We start from the raw sequence: 13,046 nt of genomic DNA on the forward strand, positions 1-13,046 counted from the left end.
CCCACCAGCAAAACCATTCTGCTGACCCGGGGATCTGATCCAACAACCTTCTGATTACCGGCACAGCATCCCAACCTACTGTATATAGCTATAGCTGACACACCTGCTGCTGATTGGTTGTTCAATCTAATTCTCACCTCAGGAGCCATGTTTGTGATTTAGCATGTGGCATTTCCGTTTATTTGCTCACCTCTAATAGATGGTGCTGTAACAGCAATGCATCTTTATCAGTTCAAAAGTAAAGCACGCCATGGTGGCTGAAAACACTTACTGAGCCTGACGGGGTGAGAGGTCGAGCCAACAGCCTGAATGGACGGATGGATGGATGGTATCTCTTACATTAGCCTGGATACACTTGCTATAGGGTGGCAAGGCCTCTAATTATCCAACAGCTGAGGCCGGCAGTCTCACTGGCTCCACGCCAGGTGTGGTATCCCTCAGTCCATCTGGGTAATCAAGGAGACCAAACAAATACTCATCACACCATCAGTTTCCAAAATGTAACAAGTACACTTACTGGAAAAAGCTAAACAAACAAACATCAGGATTGAAGTGATAATCCAACAGCCAACAAAGATTCAAATTTTTGCTGTTGACTTCAAAGCATTTTAATGTCTCCCGTAAATTTACATTTTATGTGCGTCAATGCTGTAATCACCCAGTTTCACAGCATTATTTACCGGTTATCAAATGACAATTTAGTAAGGGATTAGGTCGATAGCCAAAGCTTCTAGATCTAGGGACAAGTAGAGCTTCAGAGAAGCATCTCACTAGCTTTCATAAAGCACCTAATGACCGAACGGATCCATCACTGTCCAGATGTCACATGCATCATTCATACAGCCTCCATTCATCTTATGAACTGCAGCTTAACTTCAGAGCTTCTCTGCTGGTTATCAGCATATCCTACTGGACAGACACAGCTCTTCTGTCCACCTGGGTGTAAGTGGAGATGTCGCGTGTCATCCCTGCAGACCACCAATCGAAAGGTGATCCTTACGCTCTATAAAATGGCTATTAAAATAACCATCATGTTGAGAGAGAGCAGAATATATATACAAAAATACAAACTCCATCTCTAAACTGACCACAGCGTGTAATCGCATGTGTTTGTATGGCTTGCAATGGACTGGCTTCCCATCTAGGTTGTCACCCTGCCTGCCTTGTGCCCAGTGCATCCTGGGATATGCCCCAGGCTGTCTGTGACTCTGTACTGGATAAGCTTTTAGATGATGGATGATGCGGGGATCAGCTCAATCTAGAGCAATAGAGTTACCTCATTTTCTCTTATTCAGCCATGCAGTCTTACAGGGTAGGAAAGGAACATCTAAGGAGACAGTGATATAGACACAGCAGGGCTTTGATGCATGACGAGAACATCGGGCTGAAGTAAGATCTTTCATTAAACAGTGACTGAGGGATTCTTACCTGTCACTATAGTGATGGCATTTGCCTGTGTGCATTTCTTAAAGCACGGCACAGATTCGAGAGTCGAAGGTACACCTTACAGTGAGGTTTCTTATATTCTGTTTTAAATACCTCACAGGCTATAGCCTTGTTTACAGCATTTTTCCCATGGCCTGGAAGCGCTTGTGAGAAAAGAGGAAAAACATTTCCTAGAAAAGGCGACGGGATCACAGCAGGGTCAATGCTTCTAAATGAACTCCTTAGAACAGCCTTCCTATAAAGCAATTATGCCAGAGCCATTCTCATTAAATCCTAGCCAGTATAATTATTTGATGCATGTGAAAACATTAAAGCTTTGCTTTTATTAGTTAACCATTATAACTCTGTTTCTGGGACGGTGTTGGTGTAGTGGTAGTTCCGGGGGACTGGTTGTCTGGTTATTGCCTAAACTGTTCCTCCTAACCCCAGGGGTGGGTTTGTTTTTTCTGGGGTCTTACTCGAAAAATAACTTTGGGTTATAAGTGGCTTACACTGTTACTCTTGCTTAGACATGTGTCATATGGCATCTCGTATGACATCACACCTACTGAAGCACACGCCCTATCTCGTATGACATCACGTCGACTGAGGCACATGCCCTGTCTTGTATGACATCATGCCAGCTGAGGCATATGCCCCATCTCCTATAACATCATGCCTACTGAGGCACACGCCCCATCCCGTATGACATCACACCTACTGAAGCTCACGTATGACATCATGCTGGCTGAGGCACACGCCCCATCCCGTATGGCATCACACCTACTGAAGCTCACGTATGACATCATGCTGGCTGAGGCACACGCCCCATCTGGTGCACCGTCACGCCAGTTGAGGCATATGCTGTGTCTTGTATGACATCATGCCGGCTGAGGCACACGCCTTGTCCGGTACTCTACCTCCCCCATCTCAATCTGTTTCTCTCTCCCTTTCTGAGACCAGCGTGTCTTCCTTTGGAAACATGGGTCAGTGCCACCAAGCATGAAACATCTGGAATTCACCCCCTTCAACTGCACAGTGCCAGAGTGCTAACAAGTTACAGCATATTGGGGGTCAGGTAGGGGGGCGGGGGCGGGGGGGGGGGCAGTGCTGCTGGCAGAAAGGTGAGTCTCATACACAGACAAATACACACACACATACACATACACACACACACAGCAGGCACACAAAGAAGCATAGCAGCATTGCTCCAAAAAATTAAAGTCACAAATTAAGGTTTGTGAAACACCCACGAATTAAACTCCAAGGAAATTTTATTATGTCAAAATTGACCTCCCAGCAAAATCTGCACCCCGCTCTCCCACTGAAGCAGTCCCTTTTTTAAACAGCAGCACAGAAGCGACAATGTGCAATACAGTCGTGCGTTCGTATAAGAATTACGGTGATCAAACACAGCTGTGTACCCACAGCGAACTGCCTTCCTGCTATCGGGGTGGGGGGCTGTCCCCTAAATCAGACATCAGGGAGGGGGCAGAGAGGTGGGGCATTAACACGGTTTAAAAGAGCACACAGCTCATGAGTCCATGCATCAGAACCTGCTACACACTATTTAATTCATGCAAGAACGCTCGGGGAAAATGCATGGACACACTTCACCTGTTAAACACTGTCAGTCGCCGTAAGAGGCTGAGTCCTTCATTGGCAATGGAGGGAGGTACAGAGCTGGGGATTAAGTCAGCAGAGCACTTTCCGGTGTTGTAATTACACCGTATGCCATATATATGGTTTGCAATGCAAAACCGGAATATCCACTAAGCACAGGAAGTTAATCCTTCTTCATCCCTTTGCTGTCTGATTCTCATCCCAGTACACTACGGCCTCTATCAACACAGATTAATATTTAAGAATGGAAGTTCCTGGAACAGTTTACAGGACACATCCTAGCCGTGGAACTTTATCCCAGAGAAGCTGATGTATTATTTATATCTCGGGTAACAGAAACAGCATAATGTGAGTTTCATAACTAACAGGACAGGATTATTCGCATCTCGTTCCTGGCGTGCGGATGACAGCCGCCGTTTGACGGTGCCACAAACTCCAGGGAAACCTTTTACCACAAGCTACACAAAGTTTTACTCCTTCAGAGAGGCAGGCGTTTACGGGAAAGCAGGATGTGATGCAGAAAGCCGTGCAGGGGACTCCTGGTGATTCGGACCAAACTTCTTGACCATATCCGGCTGTCTGGCTTGTCCCCTCTTGTGACAAGCTGTGTGACACAGTGACAAAACCCACATCTGAGCACCTTGGGATGGACGGCCACGTTCATTATAACAGCACCAGTCTGTAATCGTGTCCCTTCAAAGTCCAGCGTGGATGAAAGGCTGAAACCCAAAACAGTGACTACACTACCCCTCTGTTGCCCTTTTTGGTGCAAAAACGGTGAGTCCCCTGCAAAGTGAGGACATAGAAATGCATGACTCGATCCAGCTGCCCGAGGAATGTCTACGGATTGGAGACAGTATGAGATCTATTCACTTCAAAAACACTTAAACCTCACTGAACATACACATCGTCCATCACCGCATGCTGTACAATCTACAGTGTAAATTCAAGGCAGATGGTAGCACTTCACTTGATGGGGCAAAAATAATATAGTATTTTGCTCTAATTTATGTATTAATTAACTGCAAAGTACACTGAAGTTACATGCTCAACTTAATGAATCATCACATGTATCTCGAGCAGTTATTATATTTGTTATTGTATCTGTAAATTCTGTAAACTTTTCTGAACTACCGAAGGAGCAAGTCATACAGTAAATAACACAAGTGAAATACCAAACTCACGTTTGTTTTTCCATCAACGAATCACATGCCACTTTTACCTCCATTTGTTCATGATTTGTACTTCAGTAGAAACTGAGTTGTTACTAAGTATTTGTGTCCTGTCAAGTGAAACGTTTCCCGGCGGCTTCTATCACAGGTGCAGCTTGTGTTTCAGCAGCGCGACTCTGTCTGTCATGCTGGACCAGGTACTGTGACGGAGGGCCCGGACTCCTGCTTTAAGGAACAGAACCCAGTCAGCAGGAGACACAGAATGACCCCCAAATCCATAGCAGGCCTGCAGGCCCTCGGTCTGCCGAGACAGACCCTGGAACAGAGGAAGAAGATGTGAAGCTGTCAAAACCAATGTTCCTCAAGTCAGGAGTATCTGCAGAGCGAGTTTGCTGGCAGCAGTAAGATCAATCGTAGCAGATCGACCCAGGTCAGATCTGGGGTGATCTGTGTCAGCAGTGGTTAGGCACTGGGAATAGAGATTCTGTCAGTCCTCAGCCGAGCCGCACAGAATCCAGGGTCCGATAGCAGCCCAGAGGGTGACATATCATCTGGTGTTTTATGAAATATGCCACATGAGAACCCAGGAGGTCACCACTACACTCTGGATCGCAGCTTGAATTCAGCACATGTTCAGCCGCCACCAGGCCACCTCCCGGGCAAATTCTAATTCTTATTATTTACTGAGTATTTTGCTTAAAATACTGGACATTTGACACCTTAATGTTAAATGCCAGCAGGTTTCCAAACTGCTTAGCTACGACTCAATAAACAGTCAGTGACGCTTCCGGACATCGCTAGTCCTGATGTTGCTGGGTTGTATACCACCCCAGGCTAGAATATAAAGGATGGGGGGGGTGGGGGTTGTCAAAATCTTGTGTGCCAACCCCTGAAGCATCATAAACTATCAATTTCAGCTTTTATACACTTCAGGGTAGAACACAAACAAAGATGTTTCTTCCCTTTCCAAAAATAACATTTATATATCTTGACTGCTACTAAAAATACTAAATAGAGTTTTTGACTGCAGAAAAGTGTGTACGATCTGAACTTATCTACTCTTTATTCCTCTTAAGGGTGCTCAACCTTATCTTTTTTGGGGGGTTTCCATAGTAACACGTCTCACTGGATCTCATGTATAGCTGACAGCAAAGGCACTTCTGTCAGATCTGACTGGATAGCGACATAAAGCAGACTCTCACGAATACAGATAAAAATGCAAAAATAAGTATATAATATAGAACATTTATTTAAAGAAAAACATGTAAAATGACATTTTAGTTGACCATTACAAATACATTAATATCCATAATTAAAATGTTTATGGATGTATATGATTGAAGTTCAGAGCAGAGCGCCACCTACTGTTCCCCCTCTCCTGACGTTATTATCAAGACGAGCACAAAGCAGAATGAAAAGGCCACACCTCCGCTCTGACTTGGTGAGGTCTCCCCCTGCCATCCCAAACCCTGCGACCTTGCCACCTCAAACGATGCCTCTTTTGTAGGATGCCGCCTGACCACATGTGATACTGTCGTGTCGCCACGACACTGCCGCGGCTTCCTGGCGGCTTCCTGGCGGCTTCCTGCCAGCTGCCAGAAGGGTTAAAGGTGAGAGGAGGTGCCAGGCATCTGCATGCTCAGCTGTGGTCTCTTCATAGCAAATGAATGCACCCAAATCAGCGTCCAGGTGAAGGGTGGTGGTTTGCCCGCAGCATCCACATAGAGGCACGGCGAGAGGTTCCCAGCTGTTAGGTGATCTGGACCCCCAACCAATCCTCCCCATCCAGGTCGCAGGGCAGCTCGTTGTCATTGTTGTCGTTGTTGGCTAAAACGCAACAGGAGCCTGGAGAACAGGCTGGGGGTCTTCTGCCACCTGAGTCTGTTGTAGAACGGAACAGGAAGTTGTAGTGAGGGTATGAGCGCAAGCACATTTACTGCCCCCGTACCCTGGAGCTGAGGGCAAACATGCGGAGCGATCCGAGGCAAAGCAGGGGCAGCAGCTGGAAATATAAAAGTGTTTTGTCGACAATTCTTTGGAGAGAAAGGAGCTGCACGGCATTATGGGAAATCAATCCTTACAGCTGGGCTCAGCTAGGCATTATGAACTAAGTAAACAAGGAAGAGCGAATCTAATTTCTAAAACCAACATGTCCTCCCCTTCCACTAGCAGGCCCTCATGTCTCCACCTTGCCCATATATATCAGGTGAGTCCACCACGATCTCCACAAAAGGCTGAGCAAATCAGATCCACTGTCCAAGGTCTGACACTTGGCACAGGGAATTGAACATGAGAGCGAGAGGCCGACACACCACACAATTTCACTATTTAATCTATGGTGTCTGCTTTCGATGAACAAGGCACGAGGTACAGATATCGACCGCTCCCACCACGGACGGCACCGTACATCGCTTATGCGTCCAGGTTAGAGTCACCCAACCTTTCGATAACCAACGTCTTCCAAACGTTATGCAAAAAATCCAGAGGATTACATATGAATACCAGGCAAATATTTCCAACACCATAGTTTGTTTGCTAATTGCAGCTGTAACAAATCACAGTGAAAGACTCTTCAGTAATTAAGTTTGGACAAGAGGAACTGTAACCCGATGAACTCTTACCACTTTGCCAAACCCCAGTGTTCTGTGGCCTAGTGCAGTACTGGGCGGGGACTAGTGCCGATCCAATTAGGGATCCCGGGTCCAGGGCACCCACCCCCCAGTACAAGGAACAATGCCATTACACACAGAGCCCCAGAAAATGTAAATCAGGGGGTGGACGGTGGCGCCGTGTTCGGCCCCCGCAGCAGACGATTTAGTGGATTATGGTGTTTATGCTGCATGAGTGGATTTGAAAACAACAACAAAAAAAGTCCCCTGGTTCAAATTACCCCCCTGTTTGTATTCAACAGACCGCACTCTGAACTGAAATCAATAAATAAAGAAAAATAGTTTTTCTGTTCCAAAATCCATTTACACTGGGAGGCTGTTGGGGGGGAAGGGTTGGGAATGGGGTGGGGGGTGGGGAGGGGGGGACGACGCTCAAGAGTATAATAAACTCCCCGTCAATCAAATGCACATCAACAAATGTGTTCCATTGGGGGGGCACTGATTTATTCAGGGCGCCGGTTGACCGCGATAAAGCCAGCAGGTTCTCACTAGCTGCCTGTATCCTTGCATCTCAGGCTGCTCCTGGGCCACAACAAAGCGGCATATTCAGAAATGTACAGGCCGCCTCCAGATGTAACGCTGTCTCATTACTAGCTGCTGATCTTCGAAGAGCGGCTAGTCACTCTACACTGCTTATACAAACTGGACAGGAAGATCTCGTTTTACAGGTCAGGTTATGCTACCTGCTAAAACTGAAGACTGTCTAAGAAATCGAACCTGAACGTGAAGGCAAAGAAACCCTGTTAACATCTGCTAGCATGAAATGAAACTTTATTCGCACAAATACATTGGAACATGAGAGTGAAGCTTGGGATCTGAGCACAGGGTCGACCATTTTTGTAGGACCCCAAAGCATTTTTCAGGGCATGCAGGTACTGAGTATGGGATTCAAAACAGCAAACTTCTGACCTCAGGTATAGAGACCTGAACCACTGAGTCACCACAATGGGAGAGCCATCGTCTGCCAGTCATGGTTTCGGCCCAGATGAGCTCCTGGCTTCATCGTCCAGCACAGCTGAGATTCCTGTGACAATGCTCCCCAGACTGACAGACCTTGTATATGATAAGTAACTTCGACTCAATTGTGTGTCAAGACTGTCTTGCCCTCTTAATCTGCCTTTAACCAACAATTTTACATGCAGTAAATCGTTATATGAAATGGGTGCATTAAATGCGTAACATGCATCACCGGTCACACCACACTCACATGCTTAGCTGCCGTTAAAGACCAAAGTTCAGTACCAAGAACATTTCAGCCTTGTATTAATGCGTCCCAACAAAAAAATGATCATTTTGTATTTGACTATATTTTTAGTTGGTAATGATTTTAGGCCAAGTTATACAAGTTGTACATAAATACAGTTGTATTAAAGAAATTCAAGCACTTTGCCCTACAATATGCCCGTAGGAGGCTTGTGCCAATCTGGGAATCCAAAATATTTTGTCCCAAGTCAATTCAATTCATTTTTTTAAATAGCACCTTTCAAGATAGCAAGATTGTCATTCCAGCCCCCGGAAAAAAACTCACACTGTTCCATTTGGACTAATGTGATGCTGAGGTGTCACCCGCCGCATGGCTGCACTCAGGTTCTCATCCCTGAGGCGGTTCGTCCTGTGCTGGGTGCAGCAACACGCTACATCAGCACATGCTCCTTACCTCTCAGGTCCCCGCAAGGTGCTTTACATGGGTGTGTTGTGATACAACATGATTAAGACAGAATAACACAAAATCAGGGAAGTCAAGTAATTAAAAGAAAGAAAGTCAGATGACAGAGGAGGACAGGAGGCTTCTCGCAGTGGCTGGAGGAGCGACACACTGCGTCACTCATATGCAGGCCTGACAGTAGCGCCACGTGATAACTGCTCCTCCATGACAACACAGTCAGCAGACAGGATGATGGGTATCTGGGCAGCACCATTTGATATATACAGAATTACGGCCCGGAATTTTACAGGAGACGAACAGAGCTGAGGTGCTATGGGGTAAGGACAGTGTTTTGACGCACCATAGACACATTAATGAAGTTCCTCTCTGGATATAGCGTTCCGACTCTCCTTTCATCGCGAGTCAATTCGGGGGACGACACCGCAAGTGATTATTCGAACCCAAGCCGGTCTGAAAGGCGTACGTGGATTTCCTGAACTCATACTAGGGCTCCCGGACCCAGAGTTTGGCTGGGGGCTGTCGCCGGATTCCCTACTGCTCAGAGGTGGAACGAAAGTCAAGCCGTTACTATGGCAACTAGCAGCCAGGGCGGTGGGAGAGGCTGTCCAAGGCGACAGGTGGGCCTGCGACCAGCCGCTGGACCGGATGTAGATGCAGGGAGGCAGGGGCCAACATCAGAGGTCAGTGTGCTTTAGACTACAGAGAACGTGACATCGAAGCCACCTTAGTATGGCTGAGACCATCGTGATGTCTCACCTTCACCACACGCTTCACAGGTACGCTGTGTCGCCGTGACGACAGCGGTTGAGTGCGTCTATGCATGTATGTGCGCATATGGCATGTACCTGGAACAGTGGAGGGTTTATTGCTCAGAATGGCAGGGTGAACATCGAGTACTTACTGGGACTGCAAGTGCTCCAGCTGCAGCTGCTGCTTCTCTGATCGTTCCACCTGGTCATCCAAACATCTCTGCAGCTTCCTGGCCCGATTGTGGGCGTCATCCAGCTGGAAGACGCAAGAGACCAAGAGCATTTGAGATTTGAGGACCACGCCTGATCATCAGTGTGCGAAGCAAGGCTTACATCCATCCAGCAGTTGCTTTTATCCAAAGCAACCTACAATTTAGAAAGTAGGGCAATTGAGGGTTAAGGGCCATCCTGAAAATGCCAACAGTGACATCACTCTGCCAACCATGATGTAGAAATCACTGGCAACCGCCTAATCGAGGGCCCAGAGTCGTGATCCCTAACTAGTTCCAGATGAAGGTCGACTAATTTCTTGGACCCACTGATTTGTTCATGTCATGTCCAATCAGCTCCTATCAGTCGGCCACCTTCAGTCACGCCTCTGAGCAGACTGACACGTAGCTGTGAGAATGTCCCACCTCCTCACCTGCTCCTCCACCCAGCCCTGCTCCTTCTTCAGCTCCTCCCCCCTCCGCCTCGCGCTGCTTGACCCTCCGCTTGCTGTGTGTCAGCTCCGCCGTCTTCTCCTGGTGCAGCTTCTTTAGCTTGGAGAGGGCGTGGCACACATGCGGCAGCTTCTGCAGGCCGGAGAAGATCTGCCCGCCCACCCTGTGAATCAATAGCACCTGGGTGGGATATCATTTGCAAATCCGAAGGAGGGCCGCAGATAAACCATCACACAATGTAACATTTACTGAAAAGAGTTGAGGATCGTACAGGATTCTGAGGCTTACTAACAGCACTCAGAAGAACATGACCAGAAAAACAGAGTGAATAAAAACGACTTTTGTGCAAAAAGGCCACATAGAAAGAAAGACTGGAGGAACGTTCACAGATCTGGATTAGACTTATGACCGCATAGCTTGGTATGCAGAACCAGGACAGATCAGTAACGCATCAGACGTTTAATCAAAGGGTGACTAGTTCATGTCCCTCACTCTCTCTTGTAAAAACCCTCCCCTTGTCACTCACTGCCCGTCTGTCGCACCGTGATCCTGAGGGAATGTTATTTCACGCCACTGTCCACCTGCATACAGACGGCGTGACAATACCGCCCCCGACATGAAACCCTGCATTTGGGTTCCCTACTGCTGTCAGTTTACTCTGACATCATAACACTGAAACCATTATCAATAAACCATTTTGCACATTCCTGTTCATTCAGTTTCACTGTCCATTTTCCCAACTGTTTTTAATTGCACTTTTAAAGTTGTATTTTTAACTGGTTTTCTGTCCCATGTTTTATGTCTAAGTCTCAATATGTTTGCTTAAATTTCTTTTCCTTTCGTTTTATTGGATATGTCAACACATATCTTGTGTTTAAATATTTTAAATATTTATTCAGTTTGATTTATTACAGTTTCCTTGCATTACAACCAACGAGACTTTGCGTATGACCCCTGGATCATAAAATTGAAGAGGACAATAAAGGCACTTTGACCGGACTGTCACTGGCCTGACTGGTACTGTGTCCTGCAAATGCATATCGATCATAAGCCCACTGTACACACTCCCTCAGCTCAGTCTGACCACAGCACACCCCAGAGGGGTACAGGCCCCTCACCACCTGAACTCCTGTCCCCACATTTAACACCTCGTTCAAGAGCTGAGAACTTGGCCGTCAACCGAGAACCTTAACAGGGTCTTCTTTTCATAATCATCATAAAAGTGCATAATTAGAGCAGCCATAAAAGTCCATTAAAGAGGACATTAAACATGATTAAAAATACAGTAAAGACAGGGGGTTTGTTCCTGCTTTTAGTGTGCAATAAAAAAATTTCCCTTGAATAATGAAATTACCGTTAAATAAATCATGGTATAAATAAAAGATGATGTGTCAGTTGTGATGAATAAGTGTCCTCTGATTACTACATGTCCTTCGAACTCGTAACAGATAAGAAGCTCCCCCACCCCCTTCTGAAGCAGTGACTCACTCTATATTGATGAGGGGGTGATACCCCACCCTCTCTCGGTGGAAAATACACACACCCTACTGTGCAATGAAAAGCAGCGCCACCAGCATACACCTCTATCAAATGGGTGGCAACAAGGTCATTTTAATGTTGGCAAACCTGGGAAAATGTCTAATACAGCAAGAGACACATAAAAATGAGGGAAAATAAAACAGCAGCTCTGTCAGGGTTTGCCATTGTGGTGCTGAGCAGCATTGTTTGGGAAACGTTTAAATAGACAAAAAGGCAGACAGGCAGCCAGACAGCTGATATGAGGTTTATGACCGGATGCTTAAGAATATTATGAATGGACGAATAGGAGTATTATTAATAGGTCATTAAGAGGATTATGAATGGATGAATAGGAGTATTATTAATAGGTCATTAAGAGGATTATGAATGGATAAATTGGAGTATTATTAATGGGTCAGTAGGAGCATTATGAATGGATGAATAGGAGTATTATTAATGGGTCATTAGGAGGATTATGAATGGATCATTAGGAGGATTATGAATGGATGAATAGGAGTATTATTAATGGCTCATTAGGAGGATTGTGAATGGATGAATAGGAGTATTATTAATAGGTTATTAGGAGGATTATGAATGGATAAATAGGAGTATTATTAATAGGTTATTAGGAGGATTATGAGTGGAAGAATAGGAGTATTATTAATAGGTTATTAGGAGGATTATGAGTGGAAGAATAGGAGTATTCTTAATGGTTTATTAGAATGATTATGAATGGATAAATAGGAGTATTATTAATAGGTCGTTAGGAGGATTATGAATAGAGGGATAGGAGTATTATTAATGGGTTATTAAAAGGAGGATAATGAATGCCAGGCAACTTCAGTATCATTGCTGAGCATAACATCATGTCCGGCCCAAGCAACAGCAATACAGCATGTTTGTGTAGCTCCAAGCTTGACCCCATTCAAGTAGGTACAGACCATGCTGGATCAACATCACACACTTTGCTCTATATCCGTGAAACAGGCAGGAGAGTCAAATGGCAGAGAAATCGCCATGGGGGGGGGGTCTTGTTCACGGGACAGAAAAGTGCAAATACGAAATTCCTGCAAGAGCAGCCCTCAGAGCAGCAAGCAGAACATTTCATTTCACACCGGCTTACACAAGCCGTTCCAGCGGACCTGCGGAGATTCAAACGGCACAGACGTGCGTGGCAGATACACGAATGTGCTCAGCTGCGGGCCGCCGTGTGTGGTGACAACAGTCTCACACACACACACACACACACACACAATCACAGCCACAGACAACCAAACCGGCCCACATCCTCAACGACCAATGAAACTCCTCGACAGAGCAGCTAACATCATGAAGAAAGTAGCAGCCATAGTAATGACACAGAGGGGCGGCCTGGCTGGCAGAGGACAAGCAGATGGCAAAGAACAAAACAGCAGCGCGTCTCGCATCGAGGCCATTAACCTGTAATTGCCTGCAGAAAGTGGTTTTATTACTGCATTTTATTCATCTCCAGCCTCGCATCCACCCCCACACCAGCAGAGATCAGCGTCTCTGCAGACAATTTACCCCGCTTATTAAAACAA

The 13,046-nt window shown here is 46.0% G+C and overlaps 1 protein-coding gene across 5 annotated transcripts in view; it reads right to left on the reverse strand.

Moving 5' to 3' along the window:
• Positions 1–13,046, reverse strand: part of LOC125751476 (docking protein 4-like) — a 74,644-nt gene that overhangs the window by 41,424 nt on the left and 20,174 nt on the right. For 3 of the 5 annotated variants that reach the window (XM_049030338.1, XM_049030336.1, XM_049030340.1), the window contains 2 exons: positions 9,948–10,129; positions 9,457–9,560 (listed from right to left, as the gene is read on the reverse strand). The gene's annotated coding sequence lies outside the window, so the exon portion shown is untranslated. Of the gene's footprint in view, positions 1–271; positions 447–9,456; positions 9,561–9,947; positions 12,879–13,046 lie in introns of those variants that run through there. The other 2 variants (XM_049030337.1, XM_049030341.1) reach the window with 2 other exon arrangements.

The sequence above is a fragment of the Brienomyrus brachyistius genome, chromosome 11 (assembly GCF_023856365.1).
Source record: "Brienomyrus brachyistius isolate T26 chromosome 11, BBRACH_0.4, whole genome shotgun sequence".
NCBI classification, from domain to species: Eukaryota; Metazoa; Chordata; class Actinopteri; order Osteoglossiformes; family Mormyridae; genus Brienomyrus; species Brienomyrus brachyistius.